The sequence below is a fragment of the Mus musculus genome, chromosome 16 (genome assembly GCF_000001635.26).
Source record: "Mus musculus strain C57BL/6J chromosome 16, GRCm38.p6 C57BL/6J".
Lineage (NCBI taxonomy): Eukaryota > Metazoa > Chordata > Mammalia > Rodentia > Muridae > Mus > Mus musculus.
In genome coordinates this window covers 55,726,950-55,753,690 of record NC_000082.6, presented here as the reverse complement: position 1 = coordinate 55,753,690, position 26,741 = coordinate 55,726,950, and the positions used below count along the sequence as shown (strand labels likewise).

At 41.3% G+C, this 26,741-nt stretch overlaps 1 pseudogene; it reads right to left on the bottom strand.

Moving 5' to 3' along the window:
* Positions 1 to 13,459: 13,459 nt before the first annotated feature.
* On the bottom strand, positions 13,460 to 13,773 carry Gm19771 (annotated as a pseudogene).
* Positions 13,774 to 26,741: the final 12,968 nt, after the last annotated feature.

The window sequence follows — 26,741 nt, the reverse complement described above, 5'->3', positions numbered from 1 at the left end:
CAAAATCCAACTAAGTTGTTCCCTTTAGCGTTTAGATAGACAACTTTTCATTCAAAGCCAGATCAACGCTGGTTCCTCCCTTACTCTGAGACCCTAGGGAAGTCACATGACCCAGTCCTGATTTGCTTATTTCCAGGCTGGGAAGTATAATGGTAACTCATACCTCAGCATGAGGCTGTTATGAGGATCAAATGAAATCATCCATTCACCTCACACTTTCAACCCAGAGTACCAATAAATGTGAGCAATAAAAAGTGGGAGCAGGAAGCATCAGGAATAAGTCTCTGAGAGCTGTTTTCAATCTTATTATCTGATTGATTTAGTGTGTGTGTGTGACGTAATGTGGAGTGGGCATGTATCTTTGTGTATGTGATTGTGGGGTGGGTAGAGGTTAACGGTGGACATCTTCCTCTAGCACTCTCCACCTTATTTTTTGAGACAGAGTCTCTCATTGTACCTTAAACTCACCATTTCAGATGGACTCAACTCGTCAGTGCACTCTGGGGGACACTTCTCTCTGCCTGTCCATCTTCCCTAGCACTACTGATAGGGACATGAATCGCCATGCCTGACTTTTATATGGGTCCTGGAGATCTGAACACAGACTCATGGTTGTACAGCAAGAGCTTTATCCACTGTGGTATCTCCCAGGTCCTCTATTTTATTTTAAAATAATCTTTTGCTAATCCACAGATAATATGTTGTTTTGATTAAATGTGGCATTTACTGTTCTTATGTAATGCAGAACCAGCATAATGAGTACACACAAAGGATTTCATCATGTGAAAACATTTAAAAACCACAGCATCTAATACTTTTAAGTGAATGAGACTAGCTACATCATTGGTAGGCTTTGATGATAAGCACTGAGATCAGAATTTGTGCAGGTAAACTGCACAGGTTATGATTGCCTGAAGCTCTCATAAGAATGCAGATTTCTGGGTCTTCAATTCTATTCCATTGGTCTACTTGTCTGTCTCTAAACCAGTACCATGCAGTTTTTACCACAATTGCTCTGTAGTAAAGCTTTAGGTCAGGCATGGTGATTCCACCAGAGGTTCTTTTATCCTTGAGAAGAGTTTTTGCTATCCTAGGTTTTTTGTTATTCCAGATGAATTTGCAAATTGCTCCTTCTAATTCGTTGAAGAATTGAGTTGGAATTTTGATGGGGATTGCATTGAATCTGTAGATTGCTTTTGGCAAGATAGCCATTTTTACAATGTTGATCCTGCCAATCCATGAGCATGGGAGATCTTTCCATCTTCTGAGATCTTCTTTAATTTCTTTCTTCAGAGACTTGAAGTTTTTATCATACAGATCTTTCACTTCCTTAGTTAGAGTCACGCCGAGATATTTTATATTATTTGTGACTATTGAGAAGGGTGTTGTTTCCCTAATTTCTTTCTCAGCCTGTTTATTCTTTGTGTAGAGAAAGGCCATTGACTTGTTTGAGTTAATTTTATACCCAGCTACTTCACCGAAGCTGTTTATCAGGTTTAGGAGTTCTCTGGTGGAATTTTTAGGGTCACTTATATATACTATCATATCATCTGCAAATAGTGACTCCAGATAATCAAATAACCCCATTAAAAAATGTGGCTCAGAGCTAAACAAAGAATTCTCACCTGAGGAATACCAAATAGCTGAGAAGCACCTGAAAAAAATACCTAATAAAAAATGGGAAAAAAAAAAAAAAAAAAAAGAATGCAGATTTAAAGTCCAGAGAGTTGCTTCCTTTCTGATAACTTAAAGGCTGTCTTTGTCACTTAAAGTAGAATTATCATGTAGTCTGAGAAGGAAATATGCAGTTTTACTTTTAATTATTTATTTTGCTTTTAATTATGTGTCTGTCTAGGCACAGATACCTGAGGAGGCCAGAGACATAGGATTCCTTGGAACTGGAGATCCAGGCAGTTGTGAGCTGTGCCTAAGTGGGGGTTGAAACTCAAACTTTAGTTTTATGAAAAAACACGACACATTCTGCTGCACCATGTCTTTGCCCCTGAAATGTGTATTCCCAGAGAATAAGTTTATATTCTCTCTCTCTCTCTTTCTCTTCTTGATTCTTTCGAATGTCTGTATCTATGTGAATGTGTTTGGTGTATGTGCGTAATTTGATGTACCCACGTGTATGTGTGGTTGCATGCATCTCTGTCCATATGTGGAAGACAGAAGATGATGTGTGTGCTAGCTCCAGCTTCTTTCTTTCTTCCTTTCTCTCTCTCTCTCTCTCTCTCTCTCTCTCTCTCTCTCTCTCTCTCCTTCCTTCCTTCCTTCCTTCCTTCTTTCTTTCTTTCTTTCTTTCTTTCTTTCTTTCTTTCTTTCTTTCTTTCTTTCTTTCTTTCTCTCTCTCTCTCCTTCCTTCCTTCCTTCCTTCCTTCCTTCCTTCCTTCCTTCCTTCCTTCCTTCTTCCTTCCTTCCTTCCTTCCTTCCTTCCTTCTTTCTTTCTTTCTTTCTTTCTTTCTTTCTTTCTTTCTTTCTTTCTTCCTTCCTTTCTTCCATTCTTCCTTTCTTCCTTTCTTCTTTTCTTCTTTTCTTTCTTAGATTTATTTTATGTATGAGTACACTCTTGCTGTCTTCAGACACACCAGATAAGGACATCAGATTCCATTACAGAGGGTTGTGAGCCACCATATGGTTGCTGGGAATTGGACTCAGAACCTTTGGTAGAGCAGCCAGTGCTCTTAACTGCTGAGCCATCTCTTCAGCCCCCTCCAGCTTATTTCTTTGAGACAGAGTCTGACCTACAGCTGGGCTGGTGGCCAGTAAGCCCCAGTGAGTCTCTGGTTATATGCACCACAGTTTTGGGATTACAGGTATATGTGGTCATGCTTGGATTTCTATGTATTTCTGGGGATTTGAACTCAGGCCCTCAGATCCTCAGACTTATACAGCAAGAGGCAGTACTCACTAAACCATTTTCCTAGCCCAAGAGTAACAGTTTTAATTCTTGAAGTAGAATAACTGCTATAGAAAGTAGCTAAGAGAATTGTTAATGTATATATGGTTGCTTCTATGTATTTTATTAATGATGCCACTATTAACGAGTCATCTTCTAAAGTCTTAAGTGATTTTAAAATTTTTCATCATATCTCATGCAGAAAGAATTACTGTACTGTTGTTGGCTTTGTGGTCCATAGAACTCAGGGTTTCTATTTTAGCATCAGGGATTTGCTATTAACCCTTCTGTCCTGAAGTTATGTAAGCTCGTGGAGTCTTGGTATCTTTATGTATAGAGTAGGAAACTAACATTCCCTGTATGGCTAGTTGAGAGGACTGGATGAGAGCAGTATATTACATCTTCATTCTTTCCTTTATCTAGATTGTGTCTCTCATTTCCACCTTTATTATCTATCCATCCATGGAATTAGACATTCCAAGGCATTTTATGCAGTCACCGACATGTGGGTATCCCTCACTTGTGTCTTTCCTCTTTCTTCCTCAAGCTGCTTCCTCTTCTGCTCAGGTTTGCGTTGCTTCCAGTGTGAAGAAGGGCTGTGTTGCTAGCATGGCTCTGCTTCCTCTCTTGGACATTTGGGTTTCCAAAAAAGGCTTTGAAGTCTGTTTCTACTAAGATGTGTCTCCCGATCATCCAAATGCTGAGAACTTACTCTCCTCTGTGTGGATATAAACTTTGTACCCTCTTCCTTTTCTTACTACAAACTAATTTTAATGGTTATTTATGTGCTTATTCATTCCTGCCCAGTTTTTACTCCAAGAGACCATAAGATTTTGGAGATAGTATTTGATAATGTATCAATTGAATATTATTTAAAGCGTGATGGTTGGAACAAAATAAGTGCTTCATATGTGGTAGGCAAGTACTCTACCACTGAGCTGCACTTCTAGCCCCGTATCTACTATCTTTCTCTTTTCATTTGTTCATTTTTAAAACGAGCACACAAAGCGTTAAGTTTCTCGATGGTATTTTAATTAATAATTTGTGGTTTTGATTCCCCTCTTCCCTTCTCCTCCCTCTTCTCCCTGACGCACCCATGTACCCTTCTACCCCGATTAACCTTCATGGTCATGACTTATGGGATCTGTTACTTTCTCCCATCCCCTGGAACCTCTGCTTTCTATCTCTTGGTTATCTTTTTAGTTTCATACACCCATACTTGCCTATTTCTCTCCCGTCTGTTCTTAGTTAGTGAATTTATTATAGCCTCAGTGCTCATGGGTTCAGTTAGAATAATAAATCTCGTATGCAGACCTTTTTAAAAAGCCCCATAGGCAACAGAATGATTGTTTATGAGAGGAGGAAGGGGAAATAATAATGATAATAATAATGATCATAGATGAAGGCAGAAGTAGTTTGGGCTATGCAGCATTATTTGGATTGGGTTAGAAAGTCAGGGAAGGCGAAGAAGTATGTGTTCTAAGACGGGTAGAATCAACAATCACTGTGCTGACGGAGTGAGGTCATTTTCGAAGCTGTCTCTATCTCTAGGCCTGCTCTAACCATTGACATAGCATGAGGATCACTGTCCCCAGCAGAATATATGAGGGCAAATTGCCCTGTATTTGAAAATAAAGGAAACGTTCTAAGAAGGATGAGATGCAGCAGAGAGAGGGAAGGACAGGGTACTGAAGGGACCAAGTATAAGTTAGTAAGTCACCAGAGCCCTGTCTCCTTCCTGTCCCAGCTTTTCTCAAGTAGGCTGATGGAGTCCTGGAGTTCCTGTTGCTGTTGAGCAGGGGTAGTTACTTTGATAGATGCAGAGAAAGTCTAAGTTCATGAAGGAGTTTAAGATTTGGGGTCCGTGAGTAGATACAGGTTTATGACAAAACTGCTTGATGTCACATTCTCCATTATGGGGTCTAAGAGCAGGAGTAAGCATCTTAGCAGACACTGAAGTTGGTGGTCATTAAACATCACTGGGACAAGTGAGCTTGGCTCAGCTCAGGTTTCATCATAATTGTTCTTTCTACCCTTCCAGAGGCCATTTGCTTCACTGTCTCAAGTCACACACGGAGAATTTTGATGGAGTTAATGGTCTTTGGATGGGCAGAGTATGCAAGTTTTAAAACATTCTTTAAGATAAAAAACAGCAACGTAACCCCAACCACCCCCATCTGTTGCTGAAGACAATATATAATCCATGTGGTTAAAAAATTTTGATTTCATCAAGAGGTTTTGAGAAGTATACTGACTGTACTACTGAGTACTTTGGAAGTCGGAAGGCAGCCTTTGAGAAGCAGAGATCCCCATGTGTTTTACACAAGTTACCCGACGTTCAGGCTTTGCAATGGCCTGCCTACAGTTGTTGCCATTGCTATGGCTTTGTGTGCTTACATTTAAGCGCAAGCATGTAACTCAGGCAAAATGTGCCCACTGACCATTTTATCACCAAACAGAGACAAAGAAATATCAAATTGTTAATATTGATCTCTTAATTGAAGTTCAAGATTGGGGGGACTTCAATTAAGTAATTTGAATTAATTAACTTCAATCACATCAATAACATGTGTGATTTTTGGACTATGAAAATGAGTTATTTGAAATTCTGATTCAAAAGTTTTCCTTACTCTAAGTCATTCATTCTAGTCTCCATTCCTTCTCCCAGAGTTCAAAACCCCACTTGCCAATAACATATTGTCTGTATTTCCTAAGCGTGTGCGTGATAGTTTGTATATGCTTAGCCCAAGGAGTGGCACTATAAAGAGGTGAGGCCATGTTGGAATAGGTGTGTCACTGTGGGCATGGGCTTAAAACCCTCACCCTCGCTGCCTGGAAGTCAGTATTTCCACTAGAAGCTTTCAGATGAAGATGTAGAGTCCTCAGCTCCTCCTGTATCATGCCTTCCTGGATGTTGCCATGCTCTTGCTTTGATGCTAATGGACTGAACCTCTGACCCTGTAAGCCAGCCCCAATTAAATGTTGTCCTTTATAAGACAGTAAGTTAGCAGTAAAATCCTAACTAAGACAGTGCGTGTGTCTGAAATACCCTTTGAGGAAAACTTCACGAACTTGGCTCATTTGGATTGTGCTTTTCATTAAATGTTGGGCGTGCTTAGTCTTTGTATGGTTGGGTTTTCAGTAATTCTGTGAAATTCACGGTCTTATCCAGTTTCTCTTTAACAACACTAACAATTCTTAATTCAAACCACCCCATGACAAAAATCCTTTTAGCTGGCAAGTGAGGACAGCTTGTGGCCGCTGTCTGTTCATCTGCAGCCTGTCTGGTAGGCTGTTCTAATCAAGGTTTTCAGTCCAGGCTCACATGGGAAAACAGAGGAAACAGTCTATAACTGTCACATCTGTGGACAATTTCAGATTTTTCTGAATTTCCCTGATTGTCTTCTGCATTTTCACTGGTTTCAAGTTTACTCATGGAACTTCCTGTTTTTAACCACCCATCCTTGCTCCTGCTTGAAACTATAATCTGAAACTGTTCATTTGAAAAAGTTAAATGTAGTATAATTTCACAGCACAAAATTTCCTCAGACTTTGGGTTATTTGTGTCATGAGAATTTGTTGTGTTTAGAGAAGGAACTAAGTATAGGTATACATTATAGGACAACAGTATTTGATGACACAAGTTACAGCAGAAATTTGACTAATTATGGGAGGTGTGTGGAGCTATGGGTATATACAGAAATTTGAAAAGTGGATTAAAATATTATTTTTTCTTACTTAACCTTTTACATCAACACATTAAAAGACAATGGCTTTTTAAAAGGTGCATTTTTAAGATTATTATTTTTTAGTTACATATAGGCGTGCGTGTGTATGTGTGTGTGTGTGTGTGTGTGTGTGTGCACAGATGTGGTTATTTGCACGTGAATGCAGTTGTTTAAAGAGACCAGAGGCTTCAAATCCCCTAGCTCTGGAGTTGCAAGCAGTTGTGAGCTGCCCTATGTGGGTGCTGGGAACTGAACTCCAGTCCTCTGGAACTGCAGCAAGTGCTGTGTTTTCTCTGCAGCTTCACCATATTGTAATGAAACACACTCACTGCAGAACACCAGCTGTGAAGTCCTATGGACTTGCAATGATGCTGTGTACTCTATTAGGTAGGCCCTGTTCTTCCTAGCGGGTAGTGGCATTCTCATCAGCTGTTCTTGCCTTAGCTTTTCTTGCTTTAGGAGTCAAGTTAAGCTAATGATGCGAACGCTGATTGGAGAGGTGATGATTTGATCATTCTGGACCAATCACAGTGTTGTGTTCTCTAACTAGGGATTTGGCTTGAAAACATTGTAGCTCAGTTACATTGTGAGGCAGTTGGACTACTAAGATGTCCCAAATCTCCTCTAAGTTACATGTTGTTATGATTCACATAGTAAATGCTCTGCCAAATGTTCCTGTTGTTGAAGGCTTGGTCCCATGTGGCAGCACTAATGAGAGGTGACTGGAAGCCAGAGCACTGCCTTCATCAGCACTTGACTAATTAGTGCATATTGAATGGGCTAGGAGAACGTGGAACTTGCATAATGGATTCGTCTACAGAGAATGCCAGAGTCCTCCTGGTCCAACCACATCCCAGCAGGCCTGACTTCTGCAGACCTCTGCACTTGATGCCTTCAACACGTCAGCTTTTGCAGAACATTTCAGATCCAAATCATTATATCTGACAAAAGGTATTTTGACAAAAAAAAAACAAACAAACAAAAAAAAAACAAGTACAGATATGGAGTGAAAATGTGGGTTAGAAGGAGAGAACAGAATTTACTGAGTTTACTTATTGTAATTCATGTATCTAGCATTTTTATGTACTTTTTTGTTTTTTGTTGTTTTTTTGTTTTTGTTTTTTGAGAAAAGGTCTCATTATGTAGCCCTGGTTGGTCTGGAACTCAGTATGTGGACAGTCTGGCCTTGATGCCATAGAGATTGGCTTGTATCTGCCTCCTGAATGCTGAGATTTAGTGTGTGCCACCATTAATTTTTGTAACAAGGAGTGCCTACTGCAGCAGAATTTTTTAGCCCTAACACAGGGGAAAACAACAACAACAACAACAACACACCAAAATCAAACCCTTAATTTCCATCACAGCAGAAATGGGTAAGAGGAGGTTTTTTTTTTTTTTTTTTTTTTTTTTTCTTTTCAATTTACTTTCTGCACTACATACCCATTTACAACAACAATACAATAACAATGTTCTAATGATATGATTAGGAACACCTTTCATGTTTTTAGATTCGCTCGATCCCAAAAACTGAAGGCTTGATCCCAAAAACACGAAGTTGTGAGTTAGATATTTTCAAGATTCCTTTAATTCAAGCGTTCTGTGACCTTTCCTTTGTGAAAATGCAGTGTGAATTCCAGCTCTTTCCAAGATGGTTGGTCGCTAAGGAGGTTTGGTGGGCATGAGTGCAGCCTAGCAGCCTTTGAGGTATCTGAGGATGCTGTTGATAGCACTCAGTGATGTTTCAGATTCTGTCAATATTTCCTCTGCAACCCAAGAACTGGTGATCTTATGGAAAGGGAAAATTACCCTATGCCTCTTTTAGCAGTCACAGCACTAAAATCTCTCTGTCTCTATGTCATTGTCTCTTTATCTCTGTCTCTGTGTCTGTCTGTCTGTCTCGCTCACACACACTTTTCTCTCTTTCTCTTTGAAACACAGCATGTACACACAGATAGTGTTTCTACTTAACCAACCACATGGGAAATAATCATCTTTTCATTTTCTTAAGAATCAAAGAATTGTTCGTTTAAAGAAAAAAGTTCTCAGCCCTTAGCTGAGTGAAATACAGAAAGTCAAGACACATGGGAAAATCTTGAAGCTTTTCTGCCTAACTCCCTATGGTAGTCTCCTGAAAATATATGCTCAGAAAACACTGTATGAAATTCTCAAAAAATAGTCAAAAACATTTTCAAAAGTGCCCCTGGGACAGCCAGATTTAGGACAGCTTAATTTTTGCTGTCTTGCTTGTGATATTTCTATGAAGGCCACTAAGATTCAAGAGTTCTCCTGTCTAATGATAGTTCAGAGGTAATCAAGGAAGTTTATTTGAATAGAAACTAATAGTCTTCTGGGGCAGGAATACTAATGTTCATGTCCACAGGGGCAATGACCATTTCTGAAATGTGTTTACACTGGAGGAACACATTATTCAACGAGATAACTAAAGACTCCTTTATTCAAATCATGGTATGAAGTATGTATTTCAATTAGTGACACTTCATGTATCTTAATTCATGCTTACATTTCCAAAAAAAGAAAAAAAAGCTCCAATTAAAAGCAAGCTTAAACATGGCAAAAGATATATAAAAACATTTTTCTTTCTTCTTTTTAAAATTTTATTGGCTATTTTATTTATTTACATTCCAAATGTTATCTCTCTTCCCAGTCCCCCCCGCCCCCCCCCCAGTGCCCTACCATTCCCCTACACCGGGTCAGCAAGCCTCTACAGGACCAAGGGGATTACCTCCCATTGATGCCAGATAAGGGCATCCTCTGCTATACAGCTGGACCCATGGGTCCCTCCACCTGTACTCTTTAGTCGGTGGTTTAGTCCTTGGGAGTGTTGGGGATCTGGTTGTTTGATACTGTTGTTCTTCTTGTGGGGTTGCTAATCCCTTCAGCTCCTTCAGTTCTTCCCCTAACTCCTCCATTGGAGTCCCTGCGCTGCAAGCATCTGCATCTGTTTTGGTCAGGCTCTGGCAGAGCCTCTCAGGGGACACCATACTAGGCACCTCTCAGCAAGCACTTCTTGGCATCAGCAATAATGTCTGGGTTTGGAGCCCTCAGATGGGATGGATCCATAGGTGGGGCAGTCTCTGGATGGCCTTTCCTTCAGTTTCTGCTCCACATTTTGTCCCTGCATTTCCTTTTAGCAGGAGCAATTCTAGATTAATATTTTTGAGATGGGTGGGTGGCTCTATCCCTCAACTGGGGGCAGTGCCTGTCTACTGGATATAGTCGCTACAGATTCTCTCTCCCCTTTGTTGGGTATTTTGGCTAATGTCATCCCTGTTGGGTCCTGGGAACCTCTTGGGTCCCTGGCATCTGGGGATTTCTGGTGGCTACCACCGAGTTTCCCATCCCCCATGGCTACTACACCACCATTCAAATTTCTGACCTTCTGTTCTTCTTCCCTGTCTCCTCCATTGCCTGATCCTGCCCTCCCATTTCTCACCTCCTCCTCTCTGCCTCCTATAACCCTCCCTCACTCTACCTCCTGTGATTATTCTCTTCCCCACTTCTGAGTAGGACTGAAACATCCACACTTTGGTCTTCTTTCTTGGGTTTCATAAGGTCTATGAATTGTATTGTGGGTATTCGGAGCTTTTTTTTTTTTCTTCTTCTTCTAATATCTACTTATTAGTGAGTACATACAATGTGTGTTCTTTTGTGACTGGGTTACCTCACTCAGGATGATATTATCAGGATGTGATCTAAAGAGTTTGCAATGATTTTCCAAGAATCCTGAGCCTGGATGACTGAGGCTGAAAATGCTTTGGTGTGTTATGGGGCTTTTGGGACTTTTATTACTTATATTTTCCTTTCTTTCTTTCTTTCTTTCTTTCTTTCTTTCTTTCTTTCTTTCTTTCTTTCTCTCTCTCTCTCTCTCTCTCTCTCTCTCTCTCTCTCTCTCTTTCTTCTCTCTCTCTCTCCCTCCCTCCCTCTCTCTTTAATTTTTTATTAAACTAATAAAATTTATTTTAAAATATACAATTCAGTATTGGCATTTTTTAAGTCATCAAAATAATTTATAATAGTTAAATGCCACTTAGATATGTATGATATCTTCTGAAGCTAAAACTAATATGCACTCAAGCAGTTTTAAATATATATTTGGAGCATTAAACATGATAGAAGTAGAAAAAAAATCTCTTATGAAGTCCTCTATTAAAGAGAAATGTGAAAAGTTCCTGATTAGACAGAAACCATTCCATCTCCAAGGGAGAATATGCAGTGTAACTGTGGCTTCATACAATGAATTGGATAGGATTCCTTTTCTTTTTATTTTGTGGAATAGTTTGAAGAGTATTGGTATTAGGTCTTCTTTGAAGGTCTGATAGAATTCTGCACTGAATCAATCTGGTCCTGGGATTTTTTTACTATGGAGACTTTTAATGATTGCTTCTATTTTTTTAGGGGTTATGGGACTGTTTAGATGGTTTATCTGATCCTGATTTAACTTTGGTATTTGGTATCTGTCTAGAAAATTGTCCATTTCATCCAGATCTCCAAGTTTTGTTGAATATAGACTTTTGTAGTAGGATCTGATGATATTTTGAATTTCATAGGTTTCTGTTTTTATGTATCTCTTTTCAGTTTTGATTTTATTAATTTGAAAACCGTCTCTGTGCCCTCTGGTTAGTCTGGCTAAGGGTTTAATCTATCTTGTTGATTTTCTCAAAGAACCAGCTCCTGGATTGGTTGATTCTTTTTATATTTCTTTTTGTTTCTCCTTGGTTGATCTCAGCCTTGAGTTTGATTATTTCCTGCAGTCTACTCCTCTTGGTTGTATTTGCTTCTTTTTGTTTTAGAACTTTTAGGTGTGCTGTTAAGCTGCACATATGTTTTCTCCAGTTTCTTTTTGGAGGCACTGAGAACTGAGTTTTCCTCCTAGCACTGCTTTCATTGTATCCCGTGAGTATGGGTATGTTGAGCCTTCATTTTCATTAATTTCTAAAAAGTCTTTAATTTCTTTCTTTATTTCTTCCTTGACCAAGTTACCATTGAGTAGGGCGTTGTTCAGCTTCCATGTGTATGTGGAGTTTCTGTTGTTTTTATTCCTATTGAAGACCAGCCTTAGTCCTTGGTGATCTGATAGGATGCATGGTATTATTTCAAATTATTTCAAACAAGTCCTTACTAGCTTATAAATAAATAAATAAATAAATAAATAAATAAATAAATACAATTGCTAAATCCTTTTGGGCCCATTTGAGTGAGCTGTAGGTTGATTGATTGTGTCAGTGAACTGGGCTCACAGTTAATATTTGTGTGCTTCTGCACCCTCTCTTCATTCCTTTCATCAACCACAAGAGCAAGTGGCCTCTTAAAGAGCTTAAGATTTCTGTGTGTCAAGAGTATTTTCATTGGTTCCTTCTAACTTTGTGGCAGCAATGAATAAATGTAATTGAGACTTAAGTATGTCCACTTAACGTTTATGAATCATCCACTCCTAGCCCCTTGCTTTGTTGACTATTATTTTTTTGGTCTGCTACTCAAACAGACTTTGAGTTGTGCTGGGTAGAACAAGTCACACATAATCAAACAGAGACAAATGTAGACTTCTAACCTGTATTTCTTTGTACTCAATTCTTTTACTTTCCTCCTCTCCTTTCCCTTCTTTCTCTTCCCATCCCTTCTCTTCCTCCCTTTCCTCCCCTCTCCTTTTCTTTCCTGTTGTATGTATATTTGTGTGGGTGTATGCATGGGTTTCCACTAGTATACACCTCTATGTAGAGACCAGAGGTCAATGTTGATTGCCTTCCTTGATTGCGCTCTGCTGTTTTTGGCTCCATGTCTCTCACCCAGCCCAACTTGCATCAACTGGGTGAGGCTGATTGACCAACAAACTCTAGGGACCCACCTGACTTCATCCAGTGTTCTAGTTACAGACAGTCATCATCATGACTGATTTTCACTTGGTCTCTACAGATCCAAACTCAATTTCTCATTCTCATTTGGCAGGCATTTTACTCCTGAGCCCTCTCCTCAGCCTCTGAACTTGTTTCAAGATATGGACTCAATGGTCTGCTTTGGAAACAATTCTGAGTTAACATTGTACGGAGACATGTCTCATTTCAGAGCAGGGAAATCAACCATGTAGCTCACTAAATCATACTATTTGGAAATGATTTTTCCAGTAGTGTGTTTTCTGGACTTCTTACACATTTTAATTATGTAATATATTACATATATATATATATATATATATATATATATATATATATATATATATATATATACCAGCCTGACTAATCTATTATATTGCTGGATTTGTCAATTATATTACTTTGTGGCTATATACAGGTTCTGAAGCTATCTGTCTACCTAGTCATATTTTTGTGACTTATCATCTGAGGGAACACAGCAAGAATGAGAAAGTGAGGCAAAGGCGTGAGGGTGGTTGAGTGCAGTGACTTGCTTCTGCATAAAACTGAACCAGAGCAGCAGTGCACAGCTGTCTACAGAGTAACTGTGGGAGAGCCCCGGGTTTTAATAGTAGAGAAATGGACATCAGTCCAGCAAGGCAAACACAATATTCCATCACTTGCCACCTTCTACAGCCGTGGGAGGGACTTCCCTTACATGGAGGGAAAAGGTGGAATGATCTCCAGTGAACACTGTATTCTTTTAAAATGCAGTATATAAACTTTGATTAACTAAACAGGTAAAGTAAAACAGGCATTTATATTAAGAAAAAACTACAAGAAAATTTATTTTTAACAACTTAAAATAATCTACTTGCTGTTGGTTGCATTTACCTGAGCTCTGTTGCTGGGACGAATACAGCGCATGCACAGGTATGGATGAAAGGTTTGTACATTTTTTTTCAAGTATTCACTGAATACTACCTTATATGCACACATACATTAAATTTGAAAAAGGTTAGATGATCCCAGCTGTACTTCATTTTTGTTGTTCTTTTGGAAGAGGTCATCTACAGAGAAGAATATGCGGTTCTGGCTCATGAACCATGTAATGAACCCATCCTAGACTCTGTCGGACACCAAGTCTCCTTCACTCCTCTTCCGACATCAGATGAGTCTTGGGTACTTGTTTAGAGAGTTCTCTGGGCAACATGACATTCAGGTACTCGTAGTACTCATTGAAGTACTTGTCTGAGTAGTAGATCTGCTTGTGGGCCATCCTGCTGGCACGTGGAGGAGAAAACAGGAGCAGAAAATGAGGGTGCAAGGGGCTCCACGTCTGCCTAGGGCCCAGTGAACACTGTTAATGTAGATGTAGTTAACTTAGATATAGATAGGTTTCACAGCCCTTGAAGACTTGTTATAAAGGTAAGAGACCTTGAAATAAACATCATAGATTAGCCGTGGAAGAGGAGACCACTTGGAAGGAGCTTTATTCATGGTAGGAGTACTCCTCTTGGTGGCCTTGAACCATCTCAAGAGAGACCCCCCTGCCTGAATTTGAATTGCTTTAGGAGCAGAAACTTGTATATATTCTCATTGCTGGGCCCTCCAGACATCCCAACCTGGATGAACAGGTGACTGTGACTGACCCACAGCCAGGCTGGGCTTAATGGAGCGACTCTGACACCTCTCACTGAGTAAGGAACTTACTAAGGCACAGCTATTATGAAATGGATGGGATCAACAGGTATCATGTAAAACACTTCTGTCTTCTAAAGCCACAGAGGGGGTCAATGGTCTGTGGACCTATGTGAGTTCCAGGATTGAGGGCAGTTATTTTGAGGGCAGTTCCTGCTTATTCTTGCCATCTCTCACTCCTGGGACACCTGTTCAGTTTCCATGGCTCCCTTGCCCACAGAGGCATACTGGGGCGTTTTAAACAAGATGTATAGGTCCTGGCTCTTAGCTCCACCAGCCAAGCACAGTCTAGGATGGTATGGAGTAAGACATCTTAGGGCTGACTGTGCTCTGCTCTCCCTTGCTCATGTGAGCACATTATCTAAGAGGAATGTTGCTTGACTTCAGCCAGAAGCCACTCCTACACAGTCCCTGGCAGGCATTTTAAATGAAGGAAACTGAGGCAGAAGGGAAGAGAAGGGAAGGGAAGTACATACAGCTCAGAAGCCAGTCACTCTTCCTTCACGGCTCACTGTCTAAGGAGGTCCGGGTAGAAACCATGCCCAGTGCCAACCATATTCTTCCTGTGCCCTGTCCTTCGAGCAACTCAACTGACACGAACTTTGTTAATCTTTAGCTATGACTTTTTTCTTGCTTAATCTCTAGTGGTCACTGTAGCTACAAGAATCAAGGGTAGGGATAGAATAATTCCAATTACCCTGTCCTTAGCATGCACACCTATGGAGGGTGTGGTCTGAGATCCTGATGCAAGCAAGGCATGCATGCATAAAGTAGTGGAGAGAGAAGAGCGAAGTTTTTAACTTCGGCGCACAGGTGAGGTCCCGGCATACATCACTCCTGCACCTTATTTTTACATTACGTGGACTCATTCATCAAAGGCAAAGCACAGTGTCCCTCTGGTAGCAAACTTTAGAAAATCTGGTTTCTGAAGTGCTTTTTAAATGTCTGGAGCTATTTTTTTTCTTAAAAAAAAAAAAAAAGAAAGAAAACCGAACTCTCATTAATACTACCCATTTACATTTAAGCACTTATTATAACACAGTCGCAAGGATGCCAGAAGCATTAGCACATTGAGTTAACATTAAATGTATAGGCAGGCTATCATGTTCCACTGAGGAAAGTAATCCGCAGAGAGGAATGAGGTCGCTGGAGGTGCCACGTCTAGCTGGTGGAGTCAGTGCTGGTATCCAGGCAGCCGCTTCTAGAACTGCATGATACAAAGCCTCCAGCAAGCCATCCCTTTGTAGCTGATGAAACTGAGATCCAGGGACATGACATGACTTGCCAAGTAATGGGAAGTGGCAGAGGTAGGCTTTGACCTCCAGTGTCCTGGGCTTCTTGTCAACACTTTTGTTTTTATTATTTAAAGCTGACCTACAGGGAACCATTAAAGAACTGGAGCCATTTATTCCAAAAACAAACAAACAAACAAACAAACAAACACAAACAAACAGCTGAAAGGCTGCTTGCTTTTGTTCTCTTATGTCAGACAAATGCTTTCTTTCTCATTTTCCAGTATAATCCTGGTGTGTGTGTGGTACCAGCATTTCCTGATCGTGCTTCTTGGCCTCTGCCCCCAGTGCTCTATCCCAGCAGATGAGTTGGGGGCCAGGGCTGACAGCCTAACACAAAAATAAGCTATCGAGTCCATTTCGTCCTTCCCCAGTGAAGATCTCCTTTGTCCTTCTTCGGGAAGCTAGCGGAGCAGATAACCCAGAAAAGTCCAGTGCTATAAACTTTCTCATGTGACCTCAAGGTAAGCCTTATGGCTGTGGTTGCTGCCTTGTACTAGAGGCTACTTAGAGGAAAATCAAACCATACTTACTCAAAAACCATGTCTCATGTTGACCTCTGATAAATACAAAGATGACATGATGTGAAGATATAATCAGCAAGTGAATAAACCAGGATGGCTAGCTGGGGCTCTGGTTAGAAGGGGAAGTTCTTTCTGGGCTATAGGAGTCTTTAAAGATGAAAAGACTGCAGAAATATTTGTGGCAAAGTAGGCACAAAGTTTGTTATTTTTTCTGCTTCTCTGCTCTTCCCTTCCCCATGGATATAAGCCATGACTGCATCACCCAAGAAATGTACTGGCTGATCAATTATTTTAGGTGATTTCTGTGTGCCTGGTTATCCTGGGCTCCAACCAGAGTTGCTTTAAATGAGAAATGGCCCTAATAAATAGGCTTTAAGGGCAGTGGACACTGAAGTATGGCAGAGTACTTGCCTAGCAAATACAGGGCTGTGTTCCATCTCCAGTACCATGCAAAAGATATGCTTAATGCTATTAACATAAACTATCGATCTGACCACTTTAAAGTGTGCAAGTCAGCGACATGGGACCATGTCACAGAGGTGTGCAATGATTTCAACTGTCTTCTTGCAGCCTTTTTTGTTTTGTTTACAAGAAACTTTGTAGCCATTAAAGAATTCTTCATCATTCAACATCCTTAGCCATCAGAGAAATTCAAATCAAAAGGACTTTGAGATTCCATCACCACCCCTGTCAAAATGGCTACGATCAACATCACAAGTGATGGCACAAGCTGGCAAGGATGGTGGAGCAAAGGGAACACTCCTCCATTGCTGGTGGGAGTGCAAACTTGTATAGCCACTTTGAAAATAAATATGGCAGTCTTTCAGACAATTGGCAATCGATCTGCTTCAAGACTCAGCTATACCACTCCTGGGCATATTCCCAAAGGATGCTCCATGTTATCACAAGTACACTTGCTTAACTATGTTCATAACAGCTTTATTCACAGTAGCCAGAAACTGGAAAGAACCTAGATGTCCCTCAACTGAAAAATAAGGAAAATATGGTAAACCTAGTGCAATGGAAACTCCATGGAATCTATGAGAGTAACCGTAGCAAAGACTCCCAATAAAACAGAAGCCCTCCTTGGGGGTACCAACCCAACCTGGCACCTCAAGTCACTGCAGGACTAGGTCTATCCTCACCCACTGAGGCCAGACAAGGCTGCCCAGTTAGGGGAACAGGATCACAGTTAGAAGAAAGGTCACAGGAACGCCAGTGGTAAAGAAGAAGACCTACATTCTACAAGAAATCTGTGTTAGACAGGCAACAGAGTCAGGAACAGCCCCTGCTCCAGTTGTTGGGGACCCGCATGAAGGCCAAGCTGCACATGTGATGTACATGCCTTGGGGGAGCTAGTTCCAGCTCATGTATGCTCTTTGGTTGGTTCAGTCTCTGGCAGCCCCCAAGGGTTCAGGTTAGTTGACTCTGTTGGTCTTCCTGTGGAGTCCCTATCACCTCCGGGCCCCTTAATCCTTCCCAACTCTTCCACAAGACTCCCTGAGCTCCATCTCATGACTGGTCTGGGTTTCTGCAGAGTGTGTTTTAAATGGATTTGATTTTTCTATTAGTCCATTTCCCTAGTTTGATATTTACATCTCGTAAGCGGTTCCAGTGATTAGAGATTACATATCCATCTTTGCCAGGGCGAAGTCAACTTGATTAGTTGAAGCTATGACTCATTGTTCTTTATGACATTCACCAACTGCTGTGTGGGTTTCATTCCAGTGAGAGAAGACCCCATGTCAGCTCCTTCTTAGGTTTTGTCACTTTTTAATTTTTCCTGGGACATAGATGGCCAGCAATCTTATGAGACCCTTAGAAGCAGGAAGCGGAGCGATTAGAGCAGCAGGCACAGAAAGTGTCATCATGGAACTAAAGTAACTATTTTTGGCGTGTGGGGTTTTGGTTGCCTCAGTCTTTCCTTTGCTCCAGTTATTTCTTATAGAATATCGGTCTTGTTCTTTTACCACTGGCCTTCCTGTGACCTTTCTTCTGTCCCCACCCTTCCTGTTCTATTGCTGATTTGTGTTATATTTCCATGATATCTTGCAGGTCTGCCAAAAGAGAGTATCACACAGTCATTGATCTAAACCAGCAATTCTCAACCGTGGGCCTCGACTCCTTCAGGGGTTGACCGACTGTTTCCCTGGGGTCACATATCAGATATCCTGCATATCAGACATTTAGATGATGATTCATAACAGTAGCAAATTTACAGTTATGAAGTGGCAACCTCATAATTTTTGGAAAATAGTTTTATGGTTGGGAGTCACCATAATATGAGGGACTGTATTAAAGGGTCACAGCGTTAGGAAGGTTGAGAACCACTGCTTTTGCACATTAGAATGGAGTGAGGCCATACTAACATTTTTATTTTAGATTTCTGAACTTTGAAGGCAGTCTAGGCAACATAGTGAAACCTTGTCAGTATAAGTTAAAATAAATAAATAAACAAACAAACAAATAAATAGATAAATAAACGGTTCTAAGTAGGAATAAATAAGAGTATTCTTTAAAAATGCATAGCACAGTATATGCTGGGTGCTTAACAAATGATTTCTCCTGCTACTCTGCCATGATTTCTGCTGCAGTGAAATTAAGCTGATTATCTTTGAGGTCCTTCCAGCTTCAACATTCTGAAGTCCCTTTTGGGCGACTCCTTTTTCTCATTTTATCTGTCTGTCTCTCTTATTCTTTTCCTCTTTTGTCCAGTGCATGCTCCTAACCCCTTCTAGATCTTTTATCCTCACCCTTTTCCCCCCAAAATGGTTATTTTATTTATTTACATTTCAAATGTTATCCCCCCTTCCGGGTTTTCCCCTTCGGAAACCCCCTATCCCCTCCCCCTCCCCCTACTTCTATGAGGGTGCTCCCCCACCCACCCACCCACCCACTCCTGCCTCACTGCTCTAGCATTTCCCTGCGCTGGGGCATCAGGCCTTCTTAGGACCAAGGGCCTTCCCTCTCTTTGATGTCCGATAAGGACATCCTCTGCTACATATGCTGGAGCCGTGGGCCCTCTTTGGTTGGTGATTTAATCCCTGGGAGCTCTGGAAGGTCTGGTTGGTTTTATCCTCACTTTTATTTTTTAGGCTCTACGGCTTAGAGGGCGACACTCTCCCTGGTTGGCCCAGGAGCTGACCCCATTTGTGACCTTCGTTCCGATCCGTTCTCTCAGCAATGTTTCCTTCCTTTCTCACAGGGCGATGAGTCAAGATCACTTGACTTAGAAAGTTAACTCTCCTCCGTCATCACATGATCCACCAAGAACTGTGTATGATTTTTAATTGCTTTTGGGGTTGGTCTCCCTTGCAGGATCGAGGGCAGTCACTGGGAATGACTTTGTTATAGTGGCTGCTACTCCAAAGCCTCGTGCACGTTCAGGTTCATCCACCTCTGACATCGCATGACCCGCAATGTACCATCTAATGCTTTAATTGCTTTTTTGGGGTTTGTCTTCCTGGCAAGATAGAGTGCAATTACAGGGATTTCTTTTTACCCTGCAGTCACTTGGAAATGTGCGCTGGATCTCTGAATGTGCTGAAATGTTAATTCTCTGCAGAGCAGGTGTTTGTCAATAGTACATTGTGCAGCTCTTCGTGACAATGTTTTGAAATGAGCCAGACAGTGACTCTGCCCTTGCTTGTCTTCCTTCATTTGTAGTCCTTAGCTCAGAGACCTTTACTTTAGCTCCAGATCAGTGACTCATTTCTTCCTCTTGCCTCACCCATAGCTCTGACAACTGGAGTTATCCAGTTATCCGAACCCCAGTGAGTACGGTGCTGACCTGCTTGTCACTGTGAGCACTTGCTTTGGGCATGTGTGTGTGTGTGTGTGTGTGTGTGTGTGTGTGTGTCCCTGATTAATACCCCTCCTTCTGCCCAGGCTCCCGGAGGTTTCTCTACACTGTCTGATCAGATGTACTTTATCTGCCATCTTGTCTTTATTTCTGAGGCCAAATCCTCTGGCGGTTGCCTCATCCTGTGTTTGTATAAGAGAAATGAAGCAGATAATGAAGGTGGTGATGGGTTTAATTTAGTAAAAGGGTCATTTTGTTCCTGTTGGATGCTAAAACCTATTTGTTCGGCTTGCGAACTTACAAAGCATAAGTAATACTGTCTGCAGAGTGTTCTGTAGAGACCATGAAGGTGCCCTGCCTGAAAACGTACTGTAAGCAGGCTTCACAGCTGTAAAGCCTGTACTCGCCTGCCAGGTACTGTTTACCAGGGCTTCTCCAAGTAGTGACCGGGAGGGGCAGTAGAGCCAGGTGGCTTCCTCTAGATAGGGATGCACTTTAATGGCTACTCCTTATTCATCCACAGAAATCCTGGGTCAGAAGTTAGAGCTAAACTTCAGCCAGACTCCGGATCCTTTTCTGTCCTTTCTCCAGTGTCCAGCTGGCATCCTGATCTGAGGGTCTCCCTCTTATGCCAGCTGCCTTATCCTTAATCCTTTATAGCCATCTCTCCCAAGAAGCTTCCAGTTGACCAACTTCCTCATGGAAGAGCTCACACAAGGTCCCAGTACAGCATTGTAGGTAAGACAAGTACACAAGGAATATAGACTTGTTTCCAAACAGGCATGCAACTTTAAACTTAAAAAGTGTCTATTTAGTATTTTCTATTGGATGCTCTTTCCATGAAGCAAGCAAGTATCACCTTCAACATAATTCTTCGCCTAGTTATCTGAACACAGTGATGAATAGCAGTGCTTAAGGGAATAACAAAATACTAGTTCTAAAGTGGGAGTGACAGAAATTTATTGGAGGTTTTCTCTGTACCAGGCTTAAGTACTTCGTGAGTATTTTTCTTAGTCCTCATAGCATCTCTGTGGAGAAGGTACTGCTGTCATTTTACATTTTCAAGTAAAAGGAGAAGTTAAAAAAAAATTACTCAAGGTTGCCCTGGGGCCAGTGAGCAGGCACACAAAGCTTTGAGTTCATGGGATTATGCTGTTCTTGTGTTTCATTGAAAGGTGATTTTGGAATTAGGGTAGACTGTAGTCATCCTGAGAAGTTTCAAGTTTGAAGAACGTTCCAGCTCATGGGCTGGAGATTCTATAGGCTAGGTCAGATCACAGCCCATCAGAGCTCACGAGTTTTAAGCGTTCAAAATGTCATTTTATTTTATGGTAATGGGTATGTGCTTGAGTGTATGTATGTGCACCGCAGACCTGCATGAGCCTGCAGATGTCGAAAGAGACCATCAGATCCTTTCAAATTGGAGTCACATGCATTTGTGTGCCACCATGTAGGTTCTAGAAACTAAAGTCAGGTCCTCTGCAAGAACACGAGGCGTTTCGAACTGCTGAGCCATCTCCCCAGCCCCGAGTTTTAAGCATTTTACAGAGCATTGCAAGACATTTCTGAAAAAGAAAGCTGATAGCTTTAAGATAAGCTCTCTTATTAGCGCCTGTGGTCTAAGGTTATAGAGCAAAAAACCAACACAGAAAGAAACTAGGCACAAAAAGTCATAGATCCTATTACTGCATTTGTTTAAAGCACTCAGAGTAGGTGATCCCATAGGAAAAGGAGGCCCTGCAGTTCTTAGTGCCTGGCTTACTGAAGATTGTGCTGTCAGTGCTAATAAGAGGTTCATTACTTGGGTGACTAACAATGTTCTGAAATTAAGTAGGAGTAATGGTGCCTTTATATTGAAAATATGCATTGTGTGGACACTTTTAAAAGGGTTTATAGTATGGTAATCATATATCAATAAAATCGTAGTTGAGAATTAAAAATAGGTTTATAGCTTAATAGCCTTCCAGGTTTTTCATTAAAGACTCAAAAACCTATTGACTTAGATGAAACTTCTCTTGTAGACTTTTAATGTTTGAATTATAATTCAGCACTAACTTCTCACCTTGTCTTCTAAGAGGCTGAATAGCCTTTCATATGCTAAAATATATGCATATACTCTACACCTACAGATGTTTTTAAAGGCTTCATAGCAATCCACTTGGATGTGGGTGTGTAAGCCTAGAGGTAATCAAGTTCTCAGCTCTTGACTTGTTTCTATAGACTTTTGATGGTGTCACAGTGGCTACCCAGACATGATGACCCAGACAACACCCTGTTCATAGATGGAGTTTGAGCAACTTCTGCCTCCAATTATCCGGCACGGACATTGATGAAAACTGTTTGCAGGGAGCTCAGCGGTTGTGCTGATGACCTGCCCTTTTTTTCTCCCAAGTGTGGGGATCTATTCATGGTGGAGACCAGGAGAGCTCTGATTCTTTCTGTGTTTACTTGTTCATCTAGGCCACTTCTGTAGGCCAGCCTTCTGACAGGAAAGCCTCCTGCTTCTGTTCCACCCCAGCTGAGGCAGCGAGTTGCTGCAGGGCTCTGGTATGAGATGGTGTAGTGTTTGTGTTTCAATCCTCCTAACGAGAACGGGGCTAATGACAGTGAGTCCAGATGTGCTTATGTGGAAAGAGCTTGACGGGACCATGAATCACTATTTCCAGTACTAGGCGTAGGGAGGTGCACAGGCAGTAATAACAGGGCCTGGACGAGCTCCAGACCTCTCAAGTCCTGGTGAAGGATTCTTTCCACTTTGACTTTCCATAAGCAGCGACATGATCAATCCCGGGTGTATTTCCAAATTTTCAGTTCTGTGATTTATGAACCCAGATCCTTCTCCTCTGTTTTTTGCACTTCTGCACTTCCCTTTGGAGGCTCTTGTCCAGCCAGGTTTCTGTGGGTACAGTAATATTCTGTCAGGGTTTTATGGCAGTCCTCAAAAATGAAACTGGTTTCACTTCTAGTGTTTTTAGCATTTAAAACAAAACAAAACAAAACAAAAGGTGTTTTTAAGCATTGTTGTGATATTTGGGAGATCTTAAGGTCCCGAAGATGAAGCCGATGCCAGCACGGAGTGTCAGCACTCTAGCAGAGTACGCTTAAGACTGGGCAAGAAAGTCAGATGAGCAGCTTCAGGATGCTTGTGCAAGGAAGACAGGGGGTGGGGGTGGGGTAGCTTCCCTAAGTGGATAAAATCCAAGCTGTGACGGAAAGAAAAAAATAGCAATTGGAATAAAAAAATTACTTTTGTTGTTTTTTTTTTTTTGTCACTTATTCACGTGGACATGAGTCTCTAAGGTTAGCATGGAGATGCTTTACCACGATGCTTGCAGAACAAGGAGAGGCAGGTACAGATTGGTCCTTGAGCTTCATGCTGGAAGCTTACCAGGGAAGCTTAGGGCTTAGCTTGGATACTGTTTCAGCAACACGCCACAGTTGAGAGCTAAATGGGAACCACTGCTGAGCTTTGCATCCGAGAAAAGATAGTTGTGGCTGTAAAGTTCCACCCAATAATAGTATTGGTAGGCTATTAAAATGGATTAATTTTGTTATTGGACAATTTCATACATTGTATTTAATGTGTTCTAATTACTCCTCTTAATTACCTTCCCATAACTATCAACTTGCATCTCCCTTCTGCCTATCCCTACCCTGCCTTTTCTCATCCCACCCCTTCATTCTGTCCCCACCCCTTCTTCGTACCAATCCCTTTCCCAGATTAATAATTTCTGCCTTAGTTTTGTGATTCATTTAGCTTAACCAGGGCCATCTGTGAACATTGCATTGGTGCGATCCATTGGCTCCTGGTAGGATCCTCAGTGAGCACACAAAGGAAGGCCATGCTGCCATTTCTTCCTGAGTGTATCCATGGCAAATAGTTCAGCAGTGATGGGTAGGGATTGCTGAGCCCCTCCATGCCTGACTTTGAGGGACCCATTCTTATGCAGACCCAGTGTGAGTGTTTGTAGCTACTATACTTTGTGATTTTGACAGCGATGTCTTTCCCAGACAGTGACATTTCACATGCCTCTTGCCCATCTTCTTGTTCTTGTAGTTTCTCAGGCCCCTCTTCTGCAATGTTCTATGAACCTTCGATGGGATAGTACAAATGTCTTATTTAGGTCTAAACCTTCATCTTTTACTTTTTCTTATCACTGTGTGCAGCCGTGACTCTATATTCACCATTGTTCACTGGAAAGAAAGACTTCTTTGATTAAAGTTAAGCATATCTTTTATGAGTAGAAACATTACTATTTATAAGTCAGTTTGATACTACATCAACTCATCTAAACAACAGTACCCTTCTAGGGCCTATAATCTCTACTGATGTGCCTTTTGACAAGGTTTCCAGCACCAAGAATGTAGTCACTCCTGTGGAGTGGGTCTCAGATCCAATCAGAGGGAAGGTGGATAACAATAGGTCCACTATCTACTCTACCTATGAGCACATCTTAATTGGCAGATTGGTCCCATGGGCCATAGGGTTCACAGCTGGATAGGAGCATAGATTTTCTCTTTTTTCTTACAACAGCCTGCATAGCACCTTGTGAAACCTTGAGCTAAGATAGCTTGTTGTTCGGGAAGCAAGCTTCCCACATCACTTCCAGCTTGATTTCTCCTTATGGTGCGTCCAAGGTATGTGGTGTCTTTAGCAGCAGAGTCTTATCATCTAGTTTTTGTCCATAATCAAGAAGAATGGGAAGAGCCTGTCCTGTTTGAGGGGCTTCTGGGATCTCTCTGACCAACAACTCATAAGCTTTTGGAGTATCTAATATTGTGTATGTTAGGAGCATTCTGTTATTAAGTCTCTTAATAAACAAGAATGTTTTAGTACTGAGGTAAAAAAGCAGCTCATAGATGGTAACTAGTCACCTGCTTCAGGTTAAAGAGGAAAGAAATAGCAGAATTAGAAGTTAGTGACACATATATGCACCAGCCCTGGTTTGTCTGGAAACTACTGTGTTCTTGGAGTCATCCACCACGCCTGGCTCTTACAATCTTTCCACCTCATCCTCATAGATCTCTGGGCAAGGAGCATTGTTCAAGTCTCCTATTCAAGTTCTTTACTAGCTGTTTTGGAATATAGCATTAACTGCCAACAAGCAGATTGTCAACTCTGAATCATGCTTTTTAAATCACTATATGGAAACTAACTCACACTAACTAATCTATGACACCATCATAGATTTAGAAGTAAGAATATAAGAAGGTTTTTTTTTTTTTTTTTTTTTTTTTTTTGGTATCAAAGAGTTTGGGGACCAGAATTAAAGAACAGAAAAGAAAACATTGCAAAATGCGGGGGGGGGGGGGGAGACTTAAAAATCCTTCCAGTTCTGTCTCAGTTCATCCTTGCTTTCTGGCATCACCACTATTGTGGTCCTTGAGGGAAGAGGTCTCATGTCAGAAAACAAATACAATAAGAATCACTTAAAAGTTTTGCAAAGTGTTTGTTTTTCAAAGATTTACTTACTAAGGCTGACTCTGTTACATACAAATGAGAAAATCTGTCTAAAAGAATCATGAAAGAGCACTAGTTTGAGTGTTCAACATCCTGCGTTCAGATTATGAGTCTCGTTCAGTTGCCACGTGAACGTGGATGCAGCCAGACCCTTTCAGAGCCGTGATTCTCCCAGGCAAGAACACCATTCTCCATTCTCTAAGATGTAGGTGCATTTTTCTCTGCGTGTGTCCCAAGGCCCCACCCAATATTATGCACACGCAGGACCTCAGCAAGTTTTCATAGACAGATCGAACCCCATGATCTTTGTTTGTTCTCGTGGCTAAACATTTGTCCTGGTGTTATCTTCTGTTTGGTTTGGTTTTTGTCAACTCCATACAAACGAGACTCATCTAAAAGGAGGGAAGGTCAATTGAGAAAATGTGTCCATAAGACTGGATTGGTGGTGCACGCCTTTAATCCCAGCACTTGGGAGGCAGAGGCAGGCAGATCTCTGAGTTCGAGGTCACCCTGGTTTACAGAGTTAGTTCCAGGACAGCCAGGGCTACACAGAGATACCCTGTCTCAAAACAAAACAAAACAAAACAAAACAAAACAAAACAAAACAAAACAAAACAAAACAAAACAAGACTGGATTGTAGGCAACCCTGTGGGGGAAATTTCCTAGTTGATGATCGATATGAAAAAGTCCAGTCCACTGTGGGTGCTGTCATCCACGGGCAGGTCATCTTGAGGTGTATAAGAAAGGAAACAGGGCAATTCATGAGGAGCAAGCCAGTAAGCAGCATTCCTTCATGGTCTCTATTTCAGTTCCTGCCTTGAGTCCTAACCTGAATTCCTCATGAGGGATGGTAATCTATAAGCTGAAATAAACCCTTTCTTTCTTAGGCTGCTTTTGATCATGGTGTTTATTAGAGCAATAGAAAGCAAACTAAGACGGATCTCTATGGAAATATTTTAAAAGTCAGATGAACTCTTGATTATATTCCAACTCTACTCCCAGATTGCCCTTGTGCGGAAGTTAAGATTCAACGCAGGGCTAAAGAGATATCTCTGGGGATCAAGTGTTTGCTGTGCTCACATGAGGAGATGAGTTTGGATCCCCAGCAGAGGTAGAGACAGGAGGATCTCAAAGGCTTGCTGGCAAGGCAGTCCAGTCAATTGGAGGGCTCCAGATTCTGTGAGAGATTCTGTCTCAAATAACAAAAAAAGCAGACAGCAATTCTGTCCCTAACACATGTTTTGTTTTGTCCTCTCTCCCCTCTCTCCCTTTCTCTCTCTCTCCCCTCCTCCTACACTTATCCCTCCCCTCACCCTTATACACATGGTCTTTTTATGCTCTTTGGTTTTAGTTTGTTTTTGGTTCTTTCTTCTAATAGAGAGAAAGAATTATGAAGTGGAATGGGTGGGAGTGGCTAAAAATAATAATAAATAAAAAGAGTTGATATTGCATGTATTTTCTAAATG